Source organism: Psammomys obesus, unplaced genomic scaffold, assembly GCF_907164565.1.
Source record: "Psammomys obesus unplaced genomic scaffold, mPsaObe1.curated_primary_1811, whole genome shotgun sequence".
NCBI classification, from domain to species: domain Eukaryota; kingdom Metazoa; phylum Chordata; class Mammalia; order Rodentia; family Muridae; genus Psammomys; species Psammomys obesus.
In genome coordinates this window covers 26312117-26321090 of record NW_026596057.1, presented here as the reverse complement: position 1 = coordinate 26321090, position 8974 = coordinate 26312117, and the positions used below count along the sequence as shown (strand labels likewise).

The window sequence follows — 8974 nt, the reverse complement described above, 5'->3', positions numbered from 1 at the left end:
CCCCCCCCCCTTTAATTCCAGTACTCAGGGAAACAGAGGCAGGCGGATCATTGTGAGTTTGAAGGTGGCCTGGCCTACAAAGAGAGGACAGCCAAGGCTGTCCTGTTTCAGAAAAAAAAAAAGAAAAAAGAAAGAAACAGAGTTATCAACAGAAAACAACCAAAGAAGCTGACAAGCTGTGCTAACTGGGGAAAAAACTTGCTTGCTCTTAGGGGAGGGGGAAATCAAGCATTGCATTTGGACATGAAATATTTTGGGGAAGTTAAAATATCTCAATGTATGTGGAAGAGGAAAATAGTGACAACTGTATTTCCATGAAAAGGAAAGAAGACAAAACAAGGTGTATTGTTTACAATTAACTCTTGTTTTACTTTAGTGAAAGAGATAAACTAAGATCTTCTGGTGCTAGGAAACAGAGTACCTGCTGCTTAAACAAGTAAGCAAAGTATCTTCAGGTGTGGTAGCACATACCTGCCATGCTAGTAAATGGGAAGAAAACAAAAAGATGCCGGGAGCTCAATGACTAGCAGAAATATTCTAGAAATATAATAGTTACTAAAGTTACTTTTTTTTTCTTTTTTGGTATGATTTGGTTTTGGGTTTTCGTGTTTTTGAAGACAAGGTTTCTGTGTATAGCCTTGGCTGTCCTGGACTTACTTTGTAGATCCAGCTGGCCTCAAACTCACCATAATCCGCCTGCCTCTGCCTTCCTGAGTGCTGGGATTAAAGGTGTATGCTACCACATCCAGCTCTAAAGTTAGTTTTAATAGTTTAATTACATGAACCTGAAATACTGAAAACTCTTAATTTAAAAAAAAAAAAAGACTATATATGATGACCCAAGTTTATATTCTACCTTTCAATTATACAAATGATAGCAAACACTGTTTTTAAAATTCAGTTACCTTGGGGGCTAGAGACATGGTTCAATGATTAAGAGCATATACGCTCTCAGAGAAGACACAAGTTCCATGCCCAGAACCTACATCAGTCTCAAAAAAAAAAAAAAAAAAAAAAAAAAACGGGTAAAATCACTGAAGACACCCTCCCATCCTTGACCTGTAGTCTCCTCACACGTGCATAGTTACATGCATATACACATGCACAGACATGCCCATAGACACAAAGAGTGAACATGAGCATACAAGAAAGTTCACACCCAACAGCAATTGAACTCCTACCCACCTCCACACATACAAAGCAAACTAAACCAATTCCACATATAAAAGTGTTGTTATGAACACATTCTGCAGCGCTGTAGGTGACAAAAACCAGCACACAAACACATAAGCTCTGTGCTTCTGTGTAAATAGTAAGATAAAAGCTTAAAACATAAATGAAGAAAACAATTCCACGAATAATAATAGCAAATATTTCTCTGGGAAAAAGCAAAATAACAATAAAAACAGAAAGCCTTAAACAGGTCAGGAGGCAGCTCAAAGAGGCAACACTCTCAGGACTGAGGCTCTAAAAACACAGATTCACTAGGAGAGAAAGGGTTCCAGAAGAAGGACAACCCTTCTCCCACTGTTAGGATTCCCACTAGAGCACCAAGCTATTCAGCCATAACATAGATAAAGAGGACCTAAGTAAGACCCCCCACAGGCTCTCTCTGATCTCTGGTTCCTACAATCCTTTCTCCCACCTCCCCCACAGGCCTTCCCTGAACTCTGCCTAACATTTGGCTGTGGGACTGTGCATCTGCCTGGATGAAGTCTCTCTGGTCTCTTTAATGCCTCCTCCAGTCTTAATGTTCTTGGTCTTACTGCAGCTTGTTGTGTAGTGTTTGATTGTTATCTGTGGGAGGTCTTCTCTTTTCTGACAGGAGGAGGGGGGGGGGGGGCGCCTGGAGGTGGATGGATTTGGGAGAGGGAGGAGGTGGGGAGAGGAGAGGGAGGGAAAACTTCAGTTGGCTGTAAAATATTAAAAAAGAATAAAAAGAAAAAAGAGAAGGGAGGGAGGAGTAGGTCTGTAAGACACCCCCCAAAGCCTCACTCCTCTCGAGGGGTATTTCAAGATTAGAAAGCACTGAGAAGGTCCTCCTGTAATAGAATTGCCTATACAATAGCAAACTCAATAGATTCCTCTGCTTTAGATGTTACGCACACCAAGGTATACAAATTTCAGAGCACTGTGCAACAAGTCAAAACCTGTTCGGCCTGCATACTGCAAAGCCAGAGGTGGTCAGCAGTGTCCCTGATATTCAGAGAAGAGAAGCCCCTGAAGTGACTGCAATTCCAGCATTCTGAACACAGCCCAGGTTCAAGCAGAATTTGAATCTCTAAGTTCCATAATAATACCTTCTACCCGGCAATATCCTCTACTGGAAAACTGAAAGAAAGTACTTCAATGTGGTGCTTCATGGTTGAGATTTACACTTGCCTTGTGTTAATTTTTTTTCAGATTTCATATCCTCTATTAATATATAATTTTTAAAACAGCCTAAAGGTTCTAATTTCTCATCTTCTGTTAACTACGATCATGGATTTTTTTTTCTTTATTGGGGTCACTTTTTTACTTTCCTTTGGTTTTCTGAAACATGGTTTCTCTGCATATTCTTGGCTGTCCTGGACTTGCTTTGTAGACCAAGTTGACCTCAAACCCACAGAAATCTGCCTGCCTCTGCCTTCCAGAGTGCTGGGATTATAGGTGTGCACCACAACGCCCAGCATTATCAGGGTCAATTTTAAAATCTCTTTTTTACTCTCTCTTCCCAACATTACCCTATCTTCTTGATTCTACTTTTAATCTAAGTTATTCCTCCTTCCCCTCCTTTAATGCCCCTTTCATAATATTATTGTTATTACTTCTAATTTTAACTTCATAACTGACTCTAAATTATTTCCCCTCTTCTCATGGTCACTGATGGTCAACTTTTATTTATGTATTAGTTATTTCTAGATAGTGGGGAACAAGACTTAGTAAAGTTTGCTGCTCAAACAATAAGGGCTGGTGGTGTTTGAATCCTCCAATTCCATGTAAAGAATTGCAGTAGAGTCCATCTGTAATCCTAGTGTTCTTTTGGCTAGATGAAAGAATTCCCAAAAAACTCATAAACTGGCTACACTAGTGTATGCAGCAGTGAACAAAAGACCCTGCCTAAAATAAAGGGGAAGATGAGGATTGACACACAAGGTTGTCCTCCGACAAACATGTACTTCTGATTGGTCCAGTCACTGTTCTTGCTCTTGCAGTGGTGTTTTTTTCCTGGGTGGTTCTAGGGACTGAAAGCTCACCAAGACTCCCCAATAAAATAAAGATATTCATTACAAAGTCTACATAAATTAGCAAGGTAACACAAATCTTCAAATACTTAATTCAAAGACTCTGAAATGAGTAGAATGCTGAACAAGAAATTTCAAAGTTTACTTCTAAAAATGATCAATGACTGGAAAAAGAATATAAGCAAGCAGATGAATAATGTAAGGAAATCAGCCCAGAACCTGAAGAATAAAGTAAGCACTGTTGATGAAATCGGTACTTTGGAAGAAACACACAGAAAGAAAGAAATGTTAGAAATGAAAAATTCAAATGAATCAAGAGAACATAATAGAAAACAACATCAACAGACTAGATTAAGCAGAACAAAGTATCAGGGATGAAAGAAACAGTTGGGAAAATACATTTAACTAGTAATAAAGAAAAATAACCAAGTATGACCACAATTTCTAGGAACTCTAGGACATGAGCAAGAGACAAAGTCTAAAAATTCACAGGGCAGAAGAAGCTGAGATATTTAAGAATACAGACATCTAAACACAAAAGCCCTGGGTACAATTCCAGATTTACACAGCCACAGAGGAACCTCAAAATACAAAACAAAACCCGACCACCTCAAGATGTCAAAACCACAAATGAAAAACACCATCTCATTTTAAAAGGTAGTACACATAAAATTATCCAAATAGATCAATTCTCTCAGCACAAATCTTTAAAGCTAGAAAAACACTGAATAATTTTTTACAAGATTTTATTATTTTTGTGTATGTGCACATTTTGCTTTCATAAATGTATGAGCTTCATATGTATGACAAGCAGCTAAAACGATCAGACAAGAGAGTCATGTGGATGCTGGGAAGCAAACTGGGACCTTGCAAAAGTAGCATGTGCCATTGCTCTAGACTCCCCTGACCCACCCCCAAAATATTTTAAGCCCTAAAAGTAATTAACTATACCTGAAAACTGTTGTTGGGTTTTTTTTAATAACATTCTTTGAAAGTATATGGGTGTTTGGCCTACATGTACACCTGTGTGCCATGTGCATGAGGGTCAAAAAGTACCCAAGAGGCCAAAACGAGAGCATAAGGTATTTTTGGAACTGGAGTAACAGAGGGTTGTCAGCTGCCATGTGAGCACTTGGACTGTACAAAAGTCTTCTGCAGAAGCAGCAAGCTAGTGCTTAACCATTGAACCATCCCTCTACCTTCAGTAGTTACTGTTTGTTTGTTTAAAATGAAGGATAAAATAAGTTGTTTCAAAACAAATCTAAATCAAAGTGTTGTATGACAGTCAAGTTGGCACTTAAGTAGATACAAAACGGAATTGTAACTAAGAGAAGGAAAGAAAAAGAATCATGATAATATATTTAAAAAATTTCATGGAAACAACAGAAGAAAAATGACTAAAAGTGAATCACTTATATCCATTTCAGCAAACTAAAAAAACCAAAATAGAAACACCATCCAACACAACTAGAAAAACAATATAGGAATAAGTAAGTCTATCTCAATAATAAACCTAAATCTAAAGGGTTTAAACTCTCAAAAAATAAGATTAGCTAAATGGATCAAAAAATTGCAACCCAACTATTCGTTGTCTGCAAGAAACATACCACATTGGCAAACACTGAGTCAAAATACAAAAGTCAATAAACCAAAGCAAATCATAGAAAAGAATGTCACTGATCAAAAAAAGCAAAGAACAGAAATATGTTAAACAAATCACTCTTAAACAAAATAAAACAAACTACGAAAGACAAAGCATATTTTCTCATATACACAATATGAATAAAAAAGTAAAAATGAGACTAGATGGGAGAAAAAAGCAAAATCTCATATATTACACCCCTATATTTTTATAATGCATTTGTCTTTTATGTACGCTGACTTGAGAGGGTTTCTGCTACCTTAAATACAAAATGCTTGCAGTATTTTATTTTAATCTCAACGGAAAGAAAGATGAATCAATTCCTGTCAAAACCTAGTCGTAATTATAAGGGATATAAATACTCATCATAGTCACACAAAATTGAAATTCACAATGCTAATTAATAACATCAAAAACTTATAGCACTTTACTTCATCATTTGTAATGTTTTGATGCCTAAATGGTCTCAACAGTGAATGAGTCATAAAAAGAAATACATATAAACTTATTAAAACTTTTAAGATTAATTATTTATAAGAGGGAAAGTGGAACCATGAAAATAATCTCCAATAGATTCAATCACTAAACATATTCTAAAGTGTTTGCTAATGAAAACAGTTTATATGTATGTCACTGACAGGTGTGTATTCCTCTAGTTGATAGCAAGAAAAGGACAATGTCAATGGAAAGTTTTGTGTGCCAGTTTGAATGGGTCAATATTATTTAAGATGTGTATAAGGGTCTCTACATATTAATACTTGAGTCAATAGATTGAGTAAAGTCAGACTGCACTGTATTCCCCCATGGAAGTGGTAGTTATCTACCCATTAAAGACCCAAACAGAATAAAAGGACAGAGAAAGAATTCATTGCGTCTTCAAACTGAGAGATTATTTGCCTGCCTTCACAGACATGGTAAATTTTACCATGGGTTCTCCGGGGTCTCAGGCCTTTGGATTCAAACTGGACCAATACTAATTACTTTCTCGGTCTCTAGTTTTTATTGTATAATGATAAACCCATGAGGTTCCATGAGTATGCAAGTCAATTTCTGATCTCTCTCTCTCTCCTGTGTGTGTGTGTTTTGTAATACTGGTGTGACAAATCAGGGATGTCCCTAATAAAGGAGATAAAAAGCCTTTACACTGAAAATTTTAAAACACCGAAGAAAGAAACTGAAGACAATAGAAAATGAGAAGACTTCCCACATTCATGGAACAGCAGACTATTTAGATCACATACAGACACAAACACACACACACACACACACACACACACACAGCACCAGTATATATAATCCTACCTGCTGAGTATCCCTAATTGAAAACCTTCATGTAATGAATCAGTCAAAATACATAAAAACTTTTGAAACTATACCCAGCATATATATGTAAAGCATGTATGAAAAATGAGTTAAGTTTCATGTTTAGGATTGGGCACTATTTCCAGAAAATCACATTATGCTCACAGAACTATTCCAAAGTCTGAACACACTTCAAGTCTATTGTTATAATCAATTACAGATAAAATTATGAGTGAAAAACATCAAAATGTACTAGTACTGGTTTAGCACATTAAATGGAATTAGAAAGCAACCCTTAATCATATCTCAGATGCATTCACAGCTGCTTTTTGAACCTGCCTACAGATGTGCCTACCTCTAGGTGCTAAACCCATAAAATATCATTAACAAACACTGCATGGTTGCATACATCTTTGATCCCAGCACTGAAGAGGCAGAGGCAACCACATCTCTATGAGTTGGAGACCAGCCTGATCTGTCTGTACAGGGAGTTCCAGGATAGCTGGAGCTACAAAGAAAAACCCTGTTCTCAAAAACAAACAAAATTTATTAACTACTGTGACTCTCCATACAGTGAATTCCTTGCCTCAGATTGCCAATCACCCAATCCCTTTCTTGCAAGATACACATTTTATACTAATATCAATCACAATACACCACTAATTTAAGTGATATGAACATTAAAGACTTTGATTTCAAGTATGAAATATAAATGACATTTTGCAAAACCTTTTTTTATTAATAAAAAAAAGTCAATGCTAAGGATATGAACCAGGAAATTATGACTGAACAGCAAGTACTTAACTCCCTGAGCCATCTTCACAGGCCAACAACCATAATTTTAATTAAGAAAAGGTATACCTAACTAAAACTGCTAACTCACTGAGATAAAAAAGAACATGCAAGCATAAAGATGTATCTGTCAAATCACTGACAATTTTAAAGGATTACACTCTCTTTAGGTTGATTATTAGTTTATGAATCATAAAAACAGTTTATTATATGAATAAAAATAAAGGTGTTGATAATCAGTTCTGAAAGATATATTTTAACTTTGCTTTCAAGTCAAGAAAAACTCTTAATATTGAGTTTTCCACCTTAGTGAAAACTGAAGAAGAAAAATAAGACAGGCAAATAGTGACACTTGTGGTCGGTCTGAGATTGCTAATTTACAATTAGGCTAATACATGCTTTCTAAGTTCAAAGAACAATAAAACAGTTCAAATTTAACTAATGGGCTTCATAAAAAATTATTTTATAATTAGCAATTTTTTAAGGGGTAAACCTAGTTACTGCCATCAAACAACCAAAAGAATGCAATGAAAAAGCCTGCATTTAAAGGGGGGGAGGGGAAGATAAGCTCCAAGTAAATACTTTCATGCACATTAAGGAACATCAAAAAAATTAAACCTGATGCTGGTGTCAAATAGTAAGTTTCAAATAAAAGTGGGGAAAATAATTTCAAAAATCTAGCACTAAAATGCAAAAGTATTTATTGTTGTGAGCTGAAAAAAACTGAGTCCTGGGGGCCCTAAACAGAATGATACCCCAACCAAAGACAATGCTTGGAGAGGACCTAAAACCAGGGTCAGATGTAGCCCATAGACTCGGTGCCCAAGGGTCCCTAGTAAGGGGAGCAGGGGCTGTCCCAGGCATGAAGTCAGTGGCTAGCTCTTTGATCACCTCCCCCTAGAGGGGTGCAGCCTTGCCAGGCCACAGAGGAAGACAATGCAGCCAGTCCTGAGGAGACCAAATAGGCTAGGATCAAAGAGAAGGGGAGGAGGACCTCACCTATCAGTGGACATGGGGAGGGGCATAAGGGGAGAAGAGGGAGAAAGGGTGGGATTGGGAGGAGACAGGGAGGGGGACACAGCCGGGATACAAACTGAGTAAATTGTTAATGATTTTTTTTAAGTGTCAAGTACAGAAGCTACAAAGTACAAACAGAAAGGAGACCACAATAGGCAAGACTGAATGTATATCTCCCTTCTTGTGTTATTCAATAGCTCAGTTCTTGAAGTGTTCTAACCCCTTTTCTTGTCAGTCTTTTTCAAAATTAAAACTAGATGATTGAACTTTATCCCAGTAAAAAGATAACTCCTAAAGTTACTGCTAGTTTATATCATGTAAACCACTCAGAACTAGCAACTCTATGAATAACAGAATAATTTTTGTGTATTTAGTAGGAATGATGAACTGGGAAGCATTACAAACGCCTTCTTTAAATTTTCAGATCCTTACAGATTATTAGACTTATCTAGAAAATTTCTAAAATAAAAAATAAAAAACATCTGGATAGCTTTTTTCACAATTGCTTTTTTCACAAAGCAAATCAAATGTAATAAGTAAATAAATATTTTAAAAAATAAAAAATTAACAATAATTGCAAAATAGTTACTTTTTTTCACAAAGTGAATCAATATTGAGTTATCTATGAAATCGTCAGTGATTGAGATCCATAATAAATCCAATTCAACATCAAAAACAGTCACTTCAGATGTGATGTGTAGGGCAGGTATTTGAGGATGATCACTATACATTGTATAAAATATCTCACTGTACCTCATGAAAATATAAATTACTGTAAAATAAAAATAAAACATATTGCTGAGGATGTGGATCAGAAGTAGAGAATTTATCTAGCACAGTCATGCTCTCAGTATTACCAAAAGACAGATTTAAATGGTGGGAACTAGAAAAGATCATCCTGAGTGAGGTATCCCAGAAGCAAAAAGATACACATGGTATATACTCACTCATAAGTGGATATCAGACATGTAATATAAAATAAACATACTAAAATCTG

General features: G+C 36.2%; 1 protein-coding gene across 1 annotated transcript in view; it reads right to left on the bottom strand.

The window, feature by feature from the left end:
- The window catches only part of Cdc73 (cell division cycle 73), an 88504-nt gene that overhangs the window by 16018 nt on the left and 63512 nt on the right, over positions 1-8974 (bottom strand). The gene's annotated exons all lie outside the window — the stretch shown is intronic.